Below are 22378 nucleotides of genomic sequence, written 5' to 3' on the forward strand. Positions count from 1 at the left end.
TAAATGGCCCGGCCAGCAAGCTTAATGTGCAAATGCCAGCCATTAAAAACTGGGTTCACTCAATATGGTGATTCCTACTGTCTTCTCTTTGTTACCACCTGTGCCAAGTGTGATGGCCACCTCCAGATAACACCATGTATTCAAAACATCATGGTGACCCGCATTTGCATATTAAAAGGCTAAGGTGGGAGGGACAGATTTTTTTGTGGGCTACGGAAATGACACACCTGGTCAAACCAATCCCCTGGGCCCTATGCAAACCAGACACCACCTCCTCCAGCCTCCCAATATAAGCAACCACTTTTCCACGACACATGGGGTTCCTGTTTGTTCCAAGCTCCCCTGCCTCTGTCTCTGTATGGGGAGCTGTTTTCTTCTTTCTTTCTTCTTTCTTGCCTATTAAACTTTTTCTCCTTAAAACCACTCCATGTGTGTCCATGTCATTTTATCTAAACCTGTGTGAGACCAAAAACCCTGGTGTTCCTCTAGTTATCGAAGCAGTATCATTTTGGTGCACTGGCCAGGAAAGTGAATCTATTCATCAGACTAGTGAGTATGGAGTGAATCTCAACCTTAAATCTGTCCTTTAATCTCAAGGCTCTCTTCCAGTTCTCCTGTCACCAAACTTTCTCTCTCTATCCATGGTCTCTTTCTCTCCATATGTCTAATGTGCAGGAATCTTTACAGTGCAGGAAAACAGGTCTGTTAAAAAAATTGCAAATTGCAGCAGTCAGTAACTCATTAAATGTCTCTCTCTATGGTTTCTCTGGCAAGCACATGGTATTCCTAAGTGGTACCTAGTGGAAATAGAAATCCTCTTCATAAGATGCATTGCTAGTCCACTGCTTCCTTTCACACCACTAAAAACCGGGCTGTAAGCTACTTCTGTAAATGGGAGACCTCTGCTTTCTATAGTTAGGAGTAAAATGTCTTCCACATCTAAATTTTAGTCCCAATATTGTCCCATCCATTTGGTGCCTACATTCTTTTAAGGCACCTATTCTGTCTTCAATTAAGACAATACTCAATTAGTAAAGGAATTTTAAATTCGAAAGTTAACAAAAACCGTTTTTCTAAGGGTAAATGCTTTGGCAAGGGCCATAATAACAGGCAGTATAGCTCATTGCCTCCATTAAAGGAGTCTTGTCCAAAGGCAACATGGTCTTTCCAGAAATCCATTTTTCGGGAAGCCAGGCAAATCACAAAGGTTTAGAAAGTCAAAGGAAAATCACACAAGGCACATAAGCTAAGGTTGCATGGGTAAGCGTGTTTGGTCCCATAACTTGGTTCATCCAGTTCCATAGCTTGCAGAACCATGCCATAAATGCAGACACATTTAACATGGTTTTGGGATCCAGAAACCAGGAAGGGGAAAAGTCAGAGGACACTCGTCTTCTCCACTCTGGGTCATACAGAAAGGAAGGAAACGAAAAAAACGCTTTTATTCTCAATTCTTTTTCTAAATGGGTAATAAATTATCCTCAGCTTGCACTCCTCTGGAGTGCACTCTAAACCCTGGAACTTCTTTAACATCAAAACTTTAAAAATAAGTGGCTCATTTTCTTATGCACGAGGGCATGGCAACTTTACTAAACCTTTGCAAGCATTGTAAAATCAGCCCAGCTCTTTTAGAAATCATAACAGGCAGGCCCAGGGAAAATAGTTCTCCAAAATTAGAAAAGCAACTTTCAGGGGAACCATTAAATCATCCCCTTTATTTGAGGCTCCCTCAAATTCCCTTCCATTACAGAACCTTAGATAAATAAAGGGAAACTTAGGCCAATTTTCTAAAACCCCTGATATGTATATATAAGCTTTCCAAAATTTAACTCAGGTGTTTAACCTCACATGAAGGAATGTTATGTTGCTCCTAAACCAAACCCTAATAGCAGCTAAAATGCAGGTACCTCTGCAAGCAGCAAATAATTTTAAAAATAAGCAATATATCTCCTATACTACACCAAAAGGAAAAGAAAACAAACAGGGAAAGCAAAGAAATAGCAGAAACACCATTCCCAATAGGGAGGGAAGCAGTTCAGGTAAACAACCTTAACCCCATAGCTCAGAAAATGAATGAAAAAGCCCTTTTTAATATGCATTTTAAAAGGCCTACAGAAAACCAGGGCCAAACCTCTCAATTACTCTAAACTGTCTATAATGGAACAAAAGCCAAATAAAAATCCTGTAACCTTTATAAAAAGGCTAAAAGAGGCACTAAAAAAGTATATCTTTTTATTCTCTAATTCAGTTAAGGAACAGCTCATCCTGAGGGACAAATTTATTACACAGGCAGCTCCCAATATTAAAAAAAAAAAACTACAAAAGCAAGCTACAGGACCAAATAGCACCTTAAAAAACCTGAAGGTGGCCACTTTGGTCTTTTATAATATGGACCAAGAGGAGTCCCAAAAGAAAGAAAATAAGCTCAGGAGAAGGACAAAGTCTCTAGTAGCAGCTTTGAAGGCTCGCAAAGTCCCAGATCACCAAGATGCATCCTCTAGTTGCTATTAGTGTAGCAGGCCAGAATGTCCAGTCAGCAAAATGAAGCAACCTCCACTCTGTCCAGCCTGTGGCAAAAACCACTGAAAACAGAACTGCCCCCAGACGTGGAGGTCACTGAGTTCAAAACCAGTCTCACAGATGGTCCAGCAAAACTGATGGATCCTGGTGCTTGAACCTAGGCTCCAGTAGCTCAAACTGCCATTATAGCACAAGAGCCCTGGATAATTCTGGAAATTAAAGGAAGCAAAGTAGACCTCCTTCTAAACACTAAAGCTAGTCTCTCTCTCTTTTCTATTCTCTAATCCAGGCCTCCCTTCTTCCCACAGCACAACCATAAGGGGCATTTTAGGAAAAAGTCTAATCCAATATTTTCTCAACCTTAGTTAAAACATGCTTTCGGTCAGGCATGGTGGCTCACGCCTGTAATCCCAGCACTTTTGGAGACTGAGGTGGGTGGATCACCTGAGGTTGGGAGTTCAAGACCAGCCTGGCCAACATGGAGAAACCTCATCTCTACTAAAAATACAAAAAATTAGCCAGGAGTGGTGGCACATGCCTGTAATCCAAGCTACTTGGGAGGCTGAGGCAGGAGAATTGCTTGAACCCAAGAGGCAGAGGTTGCAGTGAGCCGAGATCGCTCTATTGCACTCCAGCCTGGGCAACAAGAGTGAAACTCCATCTAAAACAAACAAACAAACAAACAAAAAACCAAAAAACATGCTTTCAAGCCATTGAAGCCATTGTCATGATAGCTCTACTAGTCAGAAAAGCCTCCAAGTTAACCCTAGAAAATAAAAATAATTTAACTGTTTACAGCCCACATAATGTAGCAGAATCACTGTCCTCTAGGGGGAGCTCTTAGCTGGTAAACAGCCCGTAAAGCAAAAAGTAAATAAGGCAGAATAAGCAGTAGTCACTCTCCCCAGGCACAAACACTCAATTAGCTGAGTTAATAGCTCTTTAAAAAGCACTTAAATTAAGCAAGGAAAAGGTAACTAACATTTACACTAACTCCAAGTATGCTTTCTTGGTTCTCCATGCTCATGCTGCCATTTAAAACAAAAAAACATGTTCTTACTGCTAATAAATCTCCTATAAAAATATCACCAAAAAATAGCAGGTTATTATCCTTTTTTTCTTCCGCAAAAAGTAGCAGGGATGCATTGTAAGAAACATCAAAGAATAAACAATAAGGTAGCCGAAGGAAATAAGTTAGCCAATCGGGCAGCTAAGTCAAAGGCATAAAAGCTTCAAGACCTTAATGCACTTCAAGCCCCTTCTAATCTAAAAAGGCTCCATAAGAGAAATTACACCTCAATATTCCCCTGAAAAAATAGAATAAGCCACTTCTCAAGGGCATACTTTTCAGCCCTCAGGATGGCTACAGTCAGGATGGCAAATTTATTGGTCAGCCTCCAGCCAATAGAAAGTTCTTAAAGTCCTTCACAAAGCTTTTCACTCAGGAAAAAATAAAACTTATCAATGTGCTCAAACATTGTTTTCAGACGGGAAACCTCTAGAATGGTTAACCACGTAACCTCTCTAGCTCACTTCCAACAAAAATTAACACAATAGCAGAAGCCCAGCCCTAGGAAATAAAACCATCTTTATTTAACTCAGGAAATTTAGTATTCGTAAAAACTCTCATCTCTGTCTCCTTCCCTAAGCCAAGCTAAAAAGGGCCCTACACTGTTCGTCTTTCAACCTCCTCGGCAGTAAAAGTTACAGGAATCAACTTCTACATGCATCACACTCAAGTCAAAGCCAAAAAGCTAAAAAACCAACCCCTGACAGTAAAAAAAAAAAAAAAAAAAAAAAAAAAAAAGCTAAATATTAATGTAAAAAATTAGAAGATCTTAAGCTAAAAATCATAGAAGATAAGTAACTAAGTAAGGGCTACACATCTTACTCAGTCCCACTCCTACCCACCAAATATGTTTTATTATTTCTAACCTTTTCTCACAAAGTTCATGGCCAAATATTAAAACTTCTTTTTAACACATATTTGCAGCAAAATTTAAATATTCATAAAATCACATTTGTAACTTTCTGAATCCCCAAAGGAAAATGTTATATCTTGGCAAGTTTTTTTTTTTTTTTTTTTTTTTTGAGACAGAGTCTCGCTCTGTTGCCCAGGCTGAAGTGCAGTGGCACAATCTCAGCTCACTGCAAGCTCCGCCTCCCGAGTTCACACCATTCTCCTGCCTCAGCCTCCCGAGTAGCTGGGACTACAGGCGCCCGCCACCACGCCTGGCTAATTTTGTGTATTTTTAGAGAGACGGGGTTTCACCATGTTAGCCACGATGGTCTCCATCTCCTGACCTCGTGATCCACCCACCTGGGCCTCCCAAAGTGCTGGGATTACAGGTGTGAGCCACCACACCCGGCCAGCAAGTAAAGTTTTAAACAAAAATTACTGGCCAGAAAAAAAAAAAGCCATTCTTGTGAAAATTGTTGTAGTCACACTGCTATTTGCAATGAAACTATACTCTGTGGCACCCACAATGTAGAATTCTGGTTGTAAAATTGTAATTGTGGTAATATTTTGCCTGATTATCATCCTTATAACAAAATTAATAATTGCAGAAAAAATTTAATCAAGGTTGTTTTGCTTATAGCAGAAGTAATAGTAACGAATAAAAAGCAAGCATTAAAGTTTTACTAGCATTAAGTGTAATAAAACTTTTTACCAAAGGTTGGTGATATAATGCACTGTAAGCTATAAAAAGGTTATAAAAACATTTACATAAAAAAGGATTTTGTATGGTGAATACTTGTCCTAAAAGAAAATAACTGGTTGTTTAAAGGAAGAATGTTTAGGACAAGTCTAAAAGTTTAAGTATGTTGTAAGAGAGTCTGTGAAAGTCATAAAAAATTTAATAATTAAAAAAAGTCAAAATTAACGCTAAAGTTATTTTAGCCACCCAATAATGTATTTCTCCCAATCATACTGCAAGTAGTAAAAATGGCCTAAGCCTAAAGTTATTCTCTAATGGCACGTTAAGGAGGGAACATATGCTTTTCTCTAGGAAAAAGTTACTTTTACAGTAACGTTCCTGGTAATGTACACCGACATCTAGTGGAGGGAAACCTGTATTGCAATCCATTGATACAACAACAGGTGTCAAACTCCACTGCCACTTAGGGTCTGTAGGACTCCCACTAACGATGGTGTTTTTTTTTTTTTTTTTTTTTTTTGAAACAGAGTCTTGCTCTGCTGCCCAGGCTGGAGTGCAGTGGCACAACCTCAGCTCACTGCAACCTCTGCCTCCCGGGTTCAAGTGATTCTCCTGCCTCAACCTCCCAAGTAGCTGGGATTACAGGCACTCACCATCATGCCCGGCTAATTTTTGTATTTTTAGTAGAGACGGGGTTTCGCCATGTTGGCCAGGCTGGTCTTGAACTCCTGTCCTCAGGGGATCTGCCCTCCTCGGCCTCCCAAAGTGCTGGGATTACAGACATGAACCACCACACCCAGCCCCAATGGTGGTAATCTTAATACTCATATTCTAACCCTATATTTTAAACCTTCTTGTAAAATTTCTCTCTTTTTGCCTAAAAGTAATTAAACTCCAAACGGTGCTGCAAGCAAAGCCACACATGGACACGCCATTCTTTTGAGAAACCTTAAATCAGCCTCAGAAAAAGGCCCAACTGCTGTTCCCCCACACAACACCCCTTTTCAGCAGGAAGTAGCCAGAAAGAACCATGATCCAACACGCACTAACAGCAGTTAGCTTTGCCTCTCTTTAAGGGGAGGAATAATACAAGAGTTATTAAGGAATTATTTTAGGCAGATAGTAAGGGTAAAAGTTCTTGGTGGAAATTTTCCTGTAATAAGAAACAACCCCTGAACCATCTCTTTTCTAACAGAGAAGCTGTCTTAAAGAGCCTGGCCGGCAAGCTTTAAAATGCAAATGCTGGCCATTAAAACATGGGTTCATGCAATATGGTGATTTCTGCCATCTTCTTATCACCACCTGTGCCAAGCGTGATGGCCACCTCCAAATAACACAAAGCATCATGGTGGCCCACATTTGCATATTAAAAGGCTAAGGTGGGAGGAACAAGTTTTTCGAGGGCTATGTAAATGACACACCTGGCCTAACCAATCCCCTGGGCCCTATGCAAACCAGACACCGCCTCCTCCAGCCTCCCAATATAAGCAACCACTTTTCCACCACACACGGGGTCCTTCTTTGTTCCAAGCTCCCCTCCCTTGGCTCTGTACAGACGAGCTCTTTTCTTCTTTCTTTCTTCTTTCTTGCCTATTAAACTTTTTGCTCCTTAAAACCACTCCACGTGTGTCCTTATTGTTTTATCTAAACCGGCATGAGACCAAAAACCCTAGTCACCAAAGCCATATCACTGGAGCTCATGGTCTCGGGTAAGAAACCTCCAACCCGTGTCCATTGAAGCTGGCATTAGTCGTGTGAATGTAGAACTTCATGTTAGTAACACAGCTTTTAAAATGTTTCCCTAAATTGAGGCGGAGCTTGCAGTGAGCCAAGATCGTGCCATTGCACTCCAGCCTGGGCGACAAAGAGAGACTCCGTCTCAAAAAAAAAAAAAAAAGTTTCCCTAAATTGTATATTTTTACTGTATACAACATGTGGTATTGCAACATTCCTATTTGTGGGTTGGCTAAATCGATCTAATAAACATACACATGAGTTCACATACTTACTACTGTTTGTGGTGAGAACACTTAAATCTACTCTCACAGTGATTTTCAAGAATAGAATATATCGTTATTAACTATAGTCACCATGTTGTAGCATAGATCTGGAAGTTATTCTGTCAAACTGGAATTTTGGACCCCTCTATCAACATCCTCCCAAGATATAGGAATAAATGTGAGCACATCAAAAGACACCCAAACCATTACTTATTATAAAAATTCATAGGAATCCACAATGAGACACTACTTCAAACACTGGACTGGCCATATTCTTTTTTGTGTGTGTGTGTTTTTTTTTTAATTGATCGGCCATATTCTTAAAAATAACAAACGTCAGGAAGGGTGTGCGGAAAAGAGAACCTTCACGCACTGCTGGCATGATTGCGAAATTTTTCAGTGACTGTGAAAAGTGGTTTGGAGGCTGGGCGTGGTGGTTCACGCTTGTAATCCCAGCACTTTGGGAGGCCGAGGCAGGAGGATCACCTCAGATCAGGAGTCTGAGACCGGCCTGGCCAAAATGGCAAAAACCCTTCTCTACTGAAAGTGCAAAAATTATCCGGGCACGGTGGTGGGTGCCTGTAATCCCAGCTACTCAGGAGGCTGAGGCAGGAGAATAGCTTGAACCCAGGAGCAGAGGTTGCAGTGAGCCGAGATCGTGCCGCTGCACTCCAGCCTCGGTGACAGAGCCAGACTCCATCAAAAAGAAAGAAAGAAAGACAGAGAGAGAGAGAGAGAGAGAGAGAAAGGGAAAGAAAAGAAAAGAAAGAAAGAAAGAAAAAGAAAGAAAGAAGAAAAAGAAAAAAGCGGTTTGACAGTTCCTTAGGATGTCAAGGTTTGACAGTTCCTTAAGATGAACCTAGGAAGGCTTATATGCTGTTGGTGGTAAATTAGCTCAACTTCTATGGAAAACAGCATAGAGGTTTCTCAAAGAACTAGATACAGAATTGCCGTTTGACCCAGCAATCCCACTACTGTAAAAGAAATAATTATATTAAAAAAGACACACGGACCTCGTATGTTCACCGTGGTGCTATTCACAATAGCAAAGTCATGGAACCATCCTAGATGTCCATCCATCGTGGCATGGATAAAGTAAAAGTGGTAAATATATAGCCCAGAATACAGCATAGCCATAAAAAATAGTGAAATCATGTCCTTTGCAGGAACATGGATGGAGCTGGAGGCCATGATCCTACGTGAACTAACTCAGAATCAGAAGACCAAACACTGCATGATCTCACTTACAAGTGGGAGCTACACAATGGGCACTCATGGACATAAAGATGGAGATAAACACAGGGAAACCCAAAAGGGGGGAAGGGTGGGAGGAGGGCAAGAGGTTAAAAAAATATATTAGGGCTGGGTGCGGTGGCTCACGCCTGTAATCCCAGCACTTTGGGAGGCAGAGACGGGGGGATCACCTGAGGTCAGGAGTTCGAGACCTGCCTGGTCAATGTGGAGAAACCCCATCTCTACTAAAAATACAAAATTAGCCGGGCATGGTGGTGCACGCCTGTAATTCCAGCTACTCGGGAGGCTGAGGCAGGAGAATTGCTTAAACCCGGAAGGTGGAGGTTGCGGTGAGCCGAGATCGCACCACTGCACTCCAGCCTGAGCAACAAGAGTGAAACTCCATCTCAAAAAAAAAAAATCTATCTATCTATCTATCTATTTATATATATATATATATATATATATATATATATAGACACACACACACATACATACACCAAACAAGCACATGTACCTTTTGAATATAAAATAAAATAAAATAAAATAATAATATAAAATAAAATAAAAAATAAACCTAGAATTACTCTATGATCTAGAAATTTCACTTCTAGGTATATGACTAAAGGTTTAGGTTATACAAGACAAATGAAGTTTGCAATGTACCCTACAACATTTTGTCTTTAGTTAACAATACTGCATCATGAAGTTAAAAATTGGTAGGAGAATTAACTCTTCTTACCACAATAAAAAAAAAAGACTGATAGTAGATATTGTGAAAGGAAATTAAATTTGGGGACCCCACACTCATTTAGCTAAGGGGGAAAGTCAAGCTGGGGACTGGGTCACACAAACCTGCCTCTCCATTTTGGTTCTTGAATAAGATGGCTACAAGGTGAAAAGCTACATGACCCCCCACCACGTTTTGCCCACAAGAAGATTCCTAGTGAGCTGTTAAAATTTCACCACGGCAATGTATATTGATAGCTTATCTTTCCAATGTATATTGATAGCTTATCTTTCCAGTGTATATTGATAGCTTATCTTTCCAGTGTATATTAATAGCTTATCTTTCCAGTGTATATTGATAGCTTATCTTTCCAGTGTATATTGATAGCTTATCTTTCCAGTGTATATTGATAGCTTATCTTTCCAGTGTATATTGATAGCTTATCTTTCCAGTGCATATTGACAGCTTATCTTTCCAGTGTATATTGATAGCTTATCTTTCCAGTGTATATTGATAGCTTATCTTTCCAGTGTATATTGATAGCTTACCTTTCCAGTGTATATTGATAGCTTATCTTTCCAGGTACAGTCTCCCCAGCCCATCAGACACAAATGCATATCTGATCATTCCCCCGCCCAATTTTGTGTATGTTTATCTTATGTAAAATGCAGATTCACTGCATTTTTTCCTCTGCCCCATTTGTTTTTGTCGTCTGATGTAAAAAGTGCAGATTCACTGAACCAGACAAAGGCATGAATGACTATTTTTTAAAAAAATACAGATTCACTGAGCTAGACAAAGGCATGCGTAACTATTTTTCCTTACCCTCCTTTTACATGAAAATTGTGTGCTTCTCAATATCCCACCCTTTACCCTTTAAATTTGGATCTCTCAAAATCATCTTCAGAGAAAGGCAAAGATCTGTCTCCCAGGTACATCTTTAACTTTGGCAAATAAATCTCCTGAAATGATAAGAGACTTATCTTATTGGACAATATCCAAACACTTGTACCCAAGTGTTTATAGAAGCATTATTCACAATAAAAAGATAAAAGTATCACAAATGTCCACCAACCAACGTGTTGCATCCATATGTTAGAAATTTACTCATCCATAAAAATGAAGTACTGATGCATGCTGCAATTTGGAGATTCAAAATATGAAGCTAAGTGAAAGAAGCCAGACCGAAAGGTCACGTATTGTATGATTACATTGATATAAAATGTCCAGCAGCTGGAAATCCACAGAGACAGAAAGCAGATTGATGGTTGCCTGGGGCTGAGCAGGGGTAGGGAGAGGAGAGGGACTGCTCCATGGAACGGGGTTCCTTTTGGGGTGATGAAAATCTTTGGGAACTAGAGGTGGCAGTTGCAACAATGAAAATCTACTAAATGCCACAGAGTTGTATATATATACATATATATATATATTTTTTTTTTTTTGAGACGGAGTTTCACTCTTATTGCCCAGGCTGGAGTGCAGTGGTGTATTCTCGCGTCTCTGCAACTTCCGCCTCTCAGTTTCAAGCGATTTTCCTGCCTCAGCCCCCCAAGTAGCTGGGATTGCAGGTGCCCACCACAACACCTGGCTAATTTTTCTGTATTTTTAGTAGAGACGGAGTTTCACCATGTTGGCCAGGCTGGTCTTGAACTCCTGACCTCAGGTGATCCACCCGCCTCGGCCCCCCAAAGTGCTGGGATTATAGGCGTGAGCCACTAAGCCCAACCTAGAGTTGTATACTTTTAAAGGGTCAATTTTACATTATCTGCATTTTACTTCAGTGAATGGAAATTTAAGAAAAAAGAGCATGGTTCTATGCAGATTTCTTTTATCTTAAAAAGTTGCAACATGACCCAGTGTTGGTTTTTTTTTTAATGTGAGGTAGGATTCCTAATAAGTGAGAGATGTCCTAAGTCCCACAGTGTTCAGACATGAAGCTGATCTTTTCACCTTACCTCTTAAATTCTAATGTGGCTGAGTACAGAATTAGGGATGAGCTCCAGGATTCCTGCAGTCTGTAACTTTTTCTGACACTCTACCATTCCACCCGTGATGACGGATTGTTCCTGACTTACCTTTGGAACATAAAGGCTCTTACACCACGTGTCTGGATCTGGTGAAAGAGATTACACGAGATTGAGAGCCTTACATGTCTCAGGCAATACTCATCCTCAAACCAACCCTGAGATATGGGTCATTAACTTCTTCTACAAGGAGGAAAATGGGAAAGAGGTGTTACATGATCAAGGCCAACCATCAGTAAATTCCACCCTCGTGTCTTACATTAACACCTGTTCATTTCCTCCAGGGATCACTCTTGCCCAAAGCATGGAGACAGAATCCATGCTATCAGCTGAGGGCTGTGAGCAGGGAAGAAAAGAGGTAGTAAGGAAGGAGAAATTACTCAGATGTTTTGACAGAGAGTGACCCTGTTTACCCCAAGAACACTTGCGGGTTACAGTCCTAATCTTACCCCCAAAGTGTTCCCAGACCAAACTGAGGGTCGGGCTGCTATTTCTCATGGCCCAATAATGAGATGCGGATGAACTGGGGAGGAAGAGAGTTTTTATTTCTGTTACCGGTTACAGGGAGAAGGCCTGGAAAATATCGCCAGACCAACTCAAAATTACAAAGTTTCCCAGAGCTTATATACCTTCTAAGCTATTTATTAAAAAATGCAGCTAAGCTATTTTCTAAGCTATCTTCTAAGCTAAGCTAAGAAGATAGCTAAACTTCTTCTAAGCTATCTGAGCTAGATAAGCTTCCAAGCTATCTTCTAATAAGTTTAGAAGATTCTAAGCCATTAAGCTATCTAAGCTATAGTCTTCTAAGCTTAGAAGCTTAGCTATCTAAACTAAGCTAAGATATTCTAAGCTTCTAATATCCATCTTTCACATCACCCATTTCCAGCACGGGATATGGCATGCCAGAGACCCAGGAGATGTTTTCTGCATGAATCTAGTAATAAACAAATACCTGCATCCCTCAGGGCTGATAAAGAGTCTATAAACCTCAGATGGAGAGTCTAGAATGTTAGAACATAAACCAGGGAATATGTCAGATGCCTAAGGACCTTCACAGCAATTCTAGCAATTCTTCATAAAAGCAGCTGTCATTTACTAAGCATAGTTCATCAGGTTATCTCTAGGCATATAATGAAAATAATAATAATAGTAAAAAATAGCCTACATTATTGAGTGACTGCTAAGAACATGGTAGAATTTCACTTTGTACATCACATGTATTAACTATGTAGTTCCCCACCAAAACCATATAAGGTAGATACTAGCACTATACTAAGTTTATATATGACACAGTATCAATGTGGGTAACTTTCCCTAAGTCACGAAGTTAAAAGGGGCAGAGCTGTGATCAAATCTCAGGCTTCCTGGCTCCAGAGTCTTCCCTGTTAGTTCAACTGATTGCTTCCTATGAGAGGTAGAATATAATAATCTCTGACTGTCAACCCACCAAATATCCTTACAAAGAAGACACTTTTATTATTGCAATTTTATAGAAAAGCAAAGTGAGCCTCAGAGAGGCAAAGTGACTTTCCCAAGGAGACAGAGATAGCAAGAGGCAGATGTAGGTTTTGAAAGTACTGTGATGTAACTCCAAGCCTGTTGCTTTTTTTTTTTTTTTTTTTGAGATGGAGTCTCACTCTGTCACCCAGGTTAGAGTGCAGTGGCACATCTCAGCTCACTGCAAGCTCCGCCTCCCAGGTTCATGCCATTCTCCTGCCTCAGCCTCCTGAGTAGCTGGGACTACAGGCACCCACCACCACGCCTGGCTAATTTTTTTTTTGTATTTTTAGTGGAGACGGGGTTTCACTGTATTAGCCAGGGTGGTCCTGATCTCCTGACCTCGTGATCCGCCCGCCTCAGCCTCCCAAAGTGCTGGGATTACAGGCGTGAGCTGCTGTGTCCGGCCCCAGCCTGTTGCTTTTTAGTCAATACCCTACAAACTGGTTTCCTGAACCTGGTCTGGAAAGAGATGACCTGAGGTGGGTGAGGAAGAACCAACTCTAAATGCCACCCTGGGCCGCGCTAGTGGTTGTCCTGCTGGGTGAGCGGCCAACATCATAAGCTTCTGAATTCCATTCCTATTCAGAATCCATGGAGTGGATGTGTCTTTTTCCAATTTATTCTGATGCATTCGCTAAATATTTATTAGACTCCGTCAGGGAATCTCTATTTAGGAGTCTCTAAGAGGGGGCCCAGCTCATACAAATGTATCAACTAACACACCAGAAAACAGTGGAAGCCTTTTTGCTTCCTGGACTCTGACCATGGTGCTGAAACTAGAGTTCATGGCAACATCCCAGTCAGTGCTGTGGACAGCGACCACAGGAGCCACTCTCCTGGGGCTGGGGCCTGATAGACGAAATAGGAAGGGTGTCTAGATACAGGGCCAGGTCTGTTGGAGACCTTGAATAGGAGCCAAAATTGAACAGGATGTGGGGAAGCTCAAGAGGTAGATGACGTCTAGTTGGACCATGGAATGTTGCTATCTAAATAGGCAATTATTTTTGTACTCTACACCAGGGTAGGCAGACAGGAAGCCAAGAGGGAAGCATCCTGGAACTTCCTTCGTCATACAGAATACTGAGTTTCCTTGGCTGCTCATGAGTGTATATTATGAGTGCAATAAAGTTTGAGTGCGATTATCCCTTAGACTAAAATCTGTTTTTGCAAGAGTTCTTCAGAGAAATGGAACCAATGAGATGTTTATTTATGTATATACCTATCCTCTGTCTATCTAGCTATCTATTTATTTCTCTAGGAATGTGCATTATGAATACAATATGGCCCCTCTTACTGTGGGCCAACGTTTGTTCCATGTTTTAGCCAATGAACCAGACAAACTGTTAGAGCCATGTCTAGCTCACTGAGATGCAACATTAAATGCAGGATCTCTCCTTAGTAGGTCCATATCAATAACATTGGCCTGGCTCAACTTTATCTTCCTTTCACCATTATCCAACACCCTTAATGTCCATTTGCACACATGTTCCCTAGATTTCTAGGTGTATAAATCAGAAGAACTTAGTAGTCACTTTGGAGTGTAGCACATTTCCCCATGGATCACACATTGAACCTATGGCTTAGAAGCAAAGATGGGTAGTGGGGGCGGATCCTGAGGAAAATTAGCACTGTCTTGCCTGGCAACTGCCTCCGCGGAGGCCACTATTGTTTCCTCAGACAGTGCAGGGTTAATCTCCTCAGATGCACGGGGAGAGAATGCTTCCATTGTCAAAGAGCATGATTAAGGAACTCACTGTCCTTACTTTCATCAGTGTCTTTCACACATCCCTATTCCAAATGTCAAGATTCCACACCTTCCGAATCAATACCCTTAAAGTAGACACCCTTTAAGGCTGGGAATTCCATTTGTATTGTAATTTAGCCACTTGAAGGGTGAGTTTCTGGGTTTGCTTTTTCTTTTTCTTTATTTTTTGAGACAGTCTTGCCCTTGTCCCCCAGGCTGGAATGCAATGGCACGATCTCGACTCACTGCAACCTCCACCTCCTGAGTTCACGCAATTCTCCTGCCTCAGCCTCTTGAGTAGCTGGGATTACAGGCACCCGCCACCACACCTGGCTAATTTTTGTATTTTTAGTACAGACGGGATTTCGCGAAGTTGGCCAGACTGGTCACGAACTCCTGACTTCACATGATCTGCCCACCTCGGCCTCCCGAAGTGCTAGGATTACAGGCGTGAGCCACCGCACCTGGCCCCAGGTTTGACTTTTCAAAAGCCTCAGCCCTGTGGCTACAAATGATGAGTATCTTTTAGGGCAGACATAGAAGTCTTAGCTCATTTATGTTTGCACTTGAACTGAAAATTCAAATCTTTGAATTCATCCTCTTCTTTCCCCAACTTTGTCCAGTGACAACCCAGCCAATCTCATTATGCTCATTAGTTTTCAAAAACATTCAAAAGTATTATGTACATGATCACTCAGATTCTTTTTTTTTTTTTTTTGAGACGGAGTCTTGCTCTGTCGCCCAGGCTGGAGTGCAGCGGCATGGTCTCCGCTCACTGCAAGCTCTGCCTCCCAGGTTCATGCCATTCTCCTGCCTCAGCCTCCCAAGTAGCTGGGACTACAGGCGCCCACCACCACACCTGGCTAATTTTTTTGTTTTTTGTTTTTTTTTTAGGAAAGATGGGGTTTCACCATGCTAGCTAGGATTGTCTCGATCTCCTGACCTCGTGATCCACCCGCCTCGGCATCCCAAAGTGCTGGGATTACAGGCGTGAGCCACCGCACCCGGCCCACTCAGATTCTTATAAATGTTTGTTAGGCGTTTCCAATGATGACATTTGGTGTATCCCTATGGCCACATCATGTTATGCACTATCAACACTACTGGAAATGGAGTCATTAGTGTTTTTAAATCTAATCAAATTAGAAAGCCGATTTCAGAAACTTTGGATCCAATTCAGAAAACTCATCCTTAAAAATTCTGTTCCTTTGGAATCATCCCTGGAACCAAAATGATTTTTTTTCAAGGGTTCTCCAGAGAAATTGAACCAGCAGAATGTTTATTTATGTGTCTATCTGTGTATCTATGTATCTATCTATGTATCTATCTATGTATCTATCTATTTATCTATCTATCTAATTATTTGTTTATCTATTCATTTACCTAGGAATTGGCTCATGTGATTGTAGGAGCTTGGTGAGTCCAAAATCTGCAGGACAGTAGAGTATCCTGGAGACTCAGGAAAGAGTTGTAGCAAACTAAAAAATCCAAAGACAATCTGCTGGAAGAATTTCTTCTTGCTCAGGGGAGCTCGCCACTATTATTTTATTATTATTTTGCTCACAAGGCATGTATCATCCTATAACATATTGGATTTTCTATTAATTTTTGTTGTTGTCTAATATCCATCTTTCTCAACTATAATATTGATTCAATACAGACACTTTTTTAGAAGTCTTTCTGTCTTTTTTCTGATACATCTTATACACCAAGAATCACATTTGACACATTAGATACTTAATGTGTGCCCATGAAAACAGTGAATAAAATTTCTCCACTTCTTCCAAGTTTATTTTTAACACTGGAGCAAATGATTTCTACTTGATTCTCTCTTTTTTTCTCCCTTCCAGGCTGCCTTTAGTGCAAAGTCCTCAGAATGGAAAAATATTCTGGGGGAGGCAAAACCTTAAGGTTGGCAAGAAACAAACCCCAGCCTTATCCTTACTTTCCTTCTCTCAGTTAGATCTCAATGTCCTTGGCTGCAATGCCGTCTCTACCTAGTCTACTTCAAGCTTCCCAGATATGATTTCCTCTCTAAGTTTCTCTGTCTCTTCCTGTCTCTATCTCTCTATCGTTCTGTTTCTTTCCATCTCTCTCTTTCTTGCTCCAACTTTCTCAGTCGACTAAAACTAATAGCTACGAATAGCTTTCAGTAATTTGAACATTTCGGAGATGTTTTCCTAGATCAACTGAAATCCCTATGCAAACACTGTCACTGTACTTGCAGATGAAATGATAATCACTTCCCGGCAAGAAAAGGATCTCATGGTAGTCTTAAGCCTTTATCTCAGGGTTAAGATGCCCCCTTTTGTGGAGGTGCTTAGACTGTGACTACGGCAGTTGCTTTCGGAGCAAGAAACTGCATTTGGTAAGCGGAACTTCTTTCAGTTAGAGAGCCATATTCTTAGAGATGTAGAATATTTGTTGCAATATATATATATATAATGGTGTAGACATCCCCGTCTATTTCCCCTAAGGTCAAAACTGAACATGGAAAAGAAACATGGGGCAGGGGTATTTTCGGAGAGTTCCTGAGACAAGAACCACCCCAGCCTTCCCACTCAGGGCTGCCTGGCATCTCCTGTTTACCTTCTCTATCATAGCCCCACCTGAAAGACTCTGTCTGAATAAATATACCAAACCTCATAGTCTTAGCTCTCCTCTTTGTAGGAGGGGTAAGAGTGTGTTCAGGTCTTGGCTCCTGTTCAGACACCTGTTGTCTAATGGCAACTGGTACTTAGGACATTTGAAATATCTCTGGTGGCTGCATGCTGCACTTTGGTTGGCAATGGCTGTACATCTCTGTAAACTTTCTGTGATGATTGCAAAACGGTACACTTTCATCTCCTTTCTTATGGGTTCCAGGGAGCCGGTTGCACTTGATTTCACCAGTAATATATGTCCATAGACAATTTCTCAGATCAGCGTGAAGAAGGTAAATTATATCTTTCATTTAGAAAAATATAAATCTCACTTTTACAAAATGTGACTAAGAATTGTCAAGGCTTAGAGAGCAGGAATAATCAGGGACTATATGGGTGTTCATGTCTGATAAATGCAACTCTGATCCTCAACCATATTTAAAAGCGCTTTCAGAGTTCCCAAACCTTTTCATCTGCTCCAGATTCACTGGGTTCTGAAGCCAAAGCTTTCCGAAACTGTTCTTCCTCTCAGCCCCTAAGCAGTGAGCTCTTGGTCTGTTCTGACAGCTGAGATCCTAGCCACGGGAGCTGGGAGGTGAGGAATTTCCTGTCACTATCCCAGAAAGTAAAATATAGCCTCATTATTTCCTAATTGTGTTTCCATAAGAAAAACAAAGAATTCGATAAAAGAAACAAAGACTAGTATTTACTTTTTCATAAATGATTGTAGTTACTGAAGGACATATGGGGCCCATAATCACAACGGGTCTAGGACTCACAGGTATTTTCTTGTCTCCATTATTTACCATAATTGTGTCGTTCTCACTCCTGCTTAAATGATTTATTTGGTATAATTTAAATGTATTGGTATGTTTTCTCTATGACTTAATGGGCAACATGCCTCTTTCTCTAACTTGTGTTTGTTGGTTTGTTGATCTCTGATACAATTTTGCTAAATATATTCTGGTTGTTGTTATAAAATATTTTCTTTCCAAGAAAATTTTCCAACAGGTTCATGTGCACATCATATGTGAAATTCATATTCTTTTCTTATTCTCTTGTTTTTCTCCCCATCCTCTACAACACTTGGGCCAAACTGTTATGGATTATTGTGTATCCACCAAGAAATGGCTTTGAGTTTTTAAAGTATCTATTTCTCTGAACTAATCTGTAATTTCCAAGAATCTAATATTTCTCAATTTTTAACACCAATTATTTTACTTTGTAATTTAACAACTTGTTAATTATTAAACAAGTAAAAAATGCAAAAATAAAGGCTATGTTTTTATAGTTTCTAATTTATATTCTTTGGAAAATGTCTAAATTTTAGGAAATTAAAATTTTTTTCAAATTGAATGTGGCTAGAAATAATAATTTTTCACTGCATGACATTACGTAAGTGTAATAGAATTCTACTCTCATCCTACTTTAGATAATGCCAAACTGAGAAACCATTATTAATTTATTTTATTTTTGTCTAGTCATGAAAATGAAAAGTTGCCATCAGAAGAATCATTATGGAAAGTGAAAGTATGATGCCAAATTAAATATTTGTCAAATAAATGTGTTTTTTTAACTTTTAGGTTCAGAGGTACATGTGCAGGTTTGTTATATAAGTAAATTGTGTGTCACAAGGGTTTGAAGTACACATTATTTTGTTATCCAGGTGATAAGCATAGTACGAAATAGGTAGTTTTTCTGTCCTCAGCCTCCCCACTTCCTCAACCCTCAAGGAGGCCCCCCTGTGTGTGATTACCAAGGAGGCCCCACTGAGTGTTATTACCTCCTATGTGTCCATTATGTACTCAGTATTTACTTCCAACTTATAAGTGACAACATATAGTATTCAGCTTTCTTTTTCTGTGTCAGTTCTCTTAGAATAATGACCACCAGGTCCATTAATGTGGCTGAAAATGACAGTGTCTTATTTTTTGTTTTGAGACAGAAAATATGCAAAGACTTAGGGATTTAGTACTGAATAAAAATGAGAATGGCCATGGCCTCATATTGCTTATGAGACTGCCAAAACCGAACGTGGTGTACCTAATTACCCAGATGTATGGTGACTCCTTAAAAAATGAAACATAGACTTGCCATGTAATCTTGCCATTTTACTTCTGTGTATATATCCAGGGGAAGTCAAAGCAAATACTTGAGCAGATATTTATACCTCCATGTGCACAGCAGCATTACTTACAACAAACAAAAAGAATAAACCACCCAATGTTCATAGATGGATGAGTGGAGACATAAACTGTAGTGTAGACATACAGTAGAGTATGTATGTCTTACAAGGAATGAAATCATGATTGCCACATTCTACAACACGGATGAAACTTGAAGATGTTATGCAAACTGAAATCAGGCAATCACAAAAAGACAAGTATTGTATGATTCTTTTTATATGAAGTGCATAGAAAAGGCAAACCCATAGAGACAGAAAGTAGAATATTGGCTTCCAGGGGCTGGGGTTGGGGGAGAGAAAATGGGAATTGGTATTTAATGCATACAGATTTTCAGTTTAGGATCGTGAAAAAGATCTGGAGATGGATGGGGATGATGGTTGCGCAATGGTATGGATGTACTTCCAAGGTGCCGTGTCTCACGCCTGTGTGTCTGCGTGCTAGGGTCTCGGGGGTTTTATAGGCACAGGATGGGGGCGTGGCAGGCCAGGGTGGTCTTGGGAAATGCAACATTTGGGCAGGAAGTGCACGTCCTTACCTAGGTCTGTGAGGGTGGAGCCCTAGCCAGGGACCACGCCCTCCTCTGCCCAGCACTTCCCTTCCCTCTTCTGTATTATTTAAAGGGACTACACCCTTCCCTTCCCAGCACTTTTTATCACCACTTAGAAAGGCCATTATCAAAAAGACAAAAAATAACAAGTGGTGGCTAGGATGCAGAGAAAAGGGGACTCTTGTGCACTGTTGAAGGCAACAAGAAGGAGTGTGGTCATTACAGGAAACAGTACATAGGTTCCTCATAAAACTAAAAAGAGAACCACCCTATGACCCAGCCAGCCCAGTTCTGGGTATAGATCGAAAGGAAAGGCAATCAGTATATTGAAGGGATAGCTTCACCCCGGTGTTTACTGCAGCACTATTCACAATAACCAAGATTTGGAAGCAACCTAAGTGTTTATGTACAGATGAATGGATAAGGAAAATGTGGTACATTTACACAATGGAATATTACCCAGTCATTAAAAAGAATGAAATCCTGTCATTTGTGGCAACATGGATGAGCCTGGAGGAAATAAGTGAGATAAGCCAGGCATAGAAAGACAAAGGTAGCATGTTCTTACTCATCTGTGGGAGTTAAAACAGTTGATCTCAGAAGCAGAGAGCAGAGTCGTGGTAACTAGAGGCTGGGAAGGGTGGGAAGAGGGGAGAGGGAAAGGCTGGTTAAAGGATACAGAATTACAGCTAGATGGAGGAAATAAGTTCTGGTATCCTATAGCACTGTAGGGTGACTATAGTTAACAATAGTTTACTGTATATTTTCTTTTTTAGATGTTTTTATTATACTTTAAGTTCTAGGGTACCCTAGAAGCTTTATTCAATACTGAATCCCAAAGTCTTTGCATATTAACTGGCATAATATATGAGCCTACAGACATTAGGGTGGGGGACAGTGAAAAAATAAATGATGCAACCCTCTGCAGGGAACTTATAGCCCAGAGACCACTCTTTTTTTATTATTATGATACTTTACGTTCTGGGGTACACGTGCAGAACGTGCAGGCTTGTTACATAGGTATACATGTGCCATGTTGGCTTGCTGCACCCATCGACTCGTCATTTACATTAGGTATTTCTCCTAATGCTATCCCTCCCCTAGCCCCCCAGCCCCGGACAGTCCCCAGTGAGTGATGTTCCCCGCCCTGTGTCCAGGTGTTCTCATTGTTCAATTCCCACCTATGAGTGAGAACATGCGGTGTTTGGTTTTCTGTCCTTGTGATAGTGTACTGAGAATGATGGTTTCCAGCTTCATCCATGTCCCTGCAAAGGACATAAACTCATCCTTTTTATGGCTGCATAGTATTCCATGGTGTATATGTGCCACATTTTCTTAATCCAGTCTATCATTGATGGACATTTGGGTTGGTTCCAAGTCTTTGCTATTGTGAATAGTGCCACAGTAAACATACGTGTGCATGTATCTTTATAATGGCATGATATATAATTCTTTGGGTATATACCCAGTAATGGGATTACTGGGTCAAATGGTATTTCTAGTCCTAGATCCTTGAGGAATCGCCACACTGTCTTCCATAATGGTTGAACTAATTTACATTCCCACCAACAGTGTAAAAGATTTCCTATATCTCCACATCTTCTCCAGCATCTGTTGTTTCCTGACTTTTTAATGATTGCCATTCTAACTGGTGTGAGATGGTATCTCATAGTGGTTTTGAGTTTATTGTATGTTTTCAAAGAGCTAGAATTCCTGGGCTCAAGTGATCCACCTGCCTTGGCCTCCCAGAGTGCTGGGATTAAGTGTGTCTTTATTATAACTTATAATTGGCACATAATAATTGTATATATTTGTAGGGTATAGAGTTGATATTTCAACACATATATATAATGTGTAATGGTTAAATAAGAGTAATGAACATATCTGCCATTTCAAACATTTATCGTTTCTTTGTGTTGAAAACATTCAAAATCCTCTATCTGAAAATATACAATAAACTCTTAATGAGTCAATAGGTTGTCGTTGGTGGCACTTCTTGTGGTTATAGGGATTACTCTTTGCTGTCCGTGTTTGTTGAATGGTTCATTTCTTACACACCTAATTATCCATGGAAGGTAGTTCTTAGTGCTCTCCTGGGGGTCAGACTGAAAAAGAGGGGATTGTTCCAGCTGTCCCTGCTGCATGACCTTTACTCCTCCAAACATATCATCTGCTTAGGGTTTTGCCCAGCACAGGAGGGTCTAGTGTGAACCTCACACTCACACGTGGGACAGACACCCATATCTGACAATGTCGCAGTAAATCTGTTTCACACAAACAAGGGAGATGATTCAGTGTGGACCACGGGCCCATGTCAATGAGCAGAGATATTCCAGCGCCTGTCCACACACACAGGGGAGGAGGAACCACAGCTTCCAGCCTCACCCAGAGCCCTGACTCCTCCCTGCCTGTGAGGACCTGGGGTTCCACTTCTGTCCCACACACACAGGTGGAAATCTCCCCCACTAATGAGCCCTGGGTGGTCCCAGGCACCAGCGGTCCCTCGGCTCTGGTCTATGATCTGTCTTACAGCACCCTGTCTATTTCAGGAATTTGTTATTTAACTTTTTCTACGTTAAGACCATGACTACA

The sequence above is a fragment of the Pan troglodytes genome, chromosome 20 (assembly GCF_028858775.2).
Source record: "Pan troglodytes isolate AG18354 chromosome 20, NHGRI_mPanTro3-v2.0_pri, whole genome shotgun sequence".
In the NCBI taxonomy this organism is placed as follows: Eukaryota; Metazoa; Chordata; class Mammalia; order Primates; family Hominidae; genus Pan; species Pan troglodytes.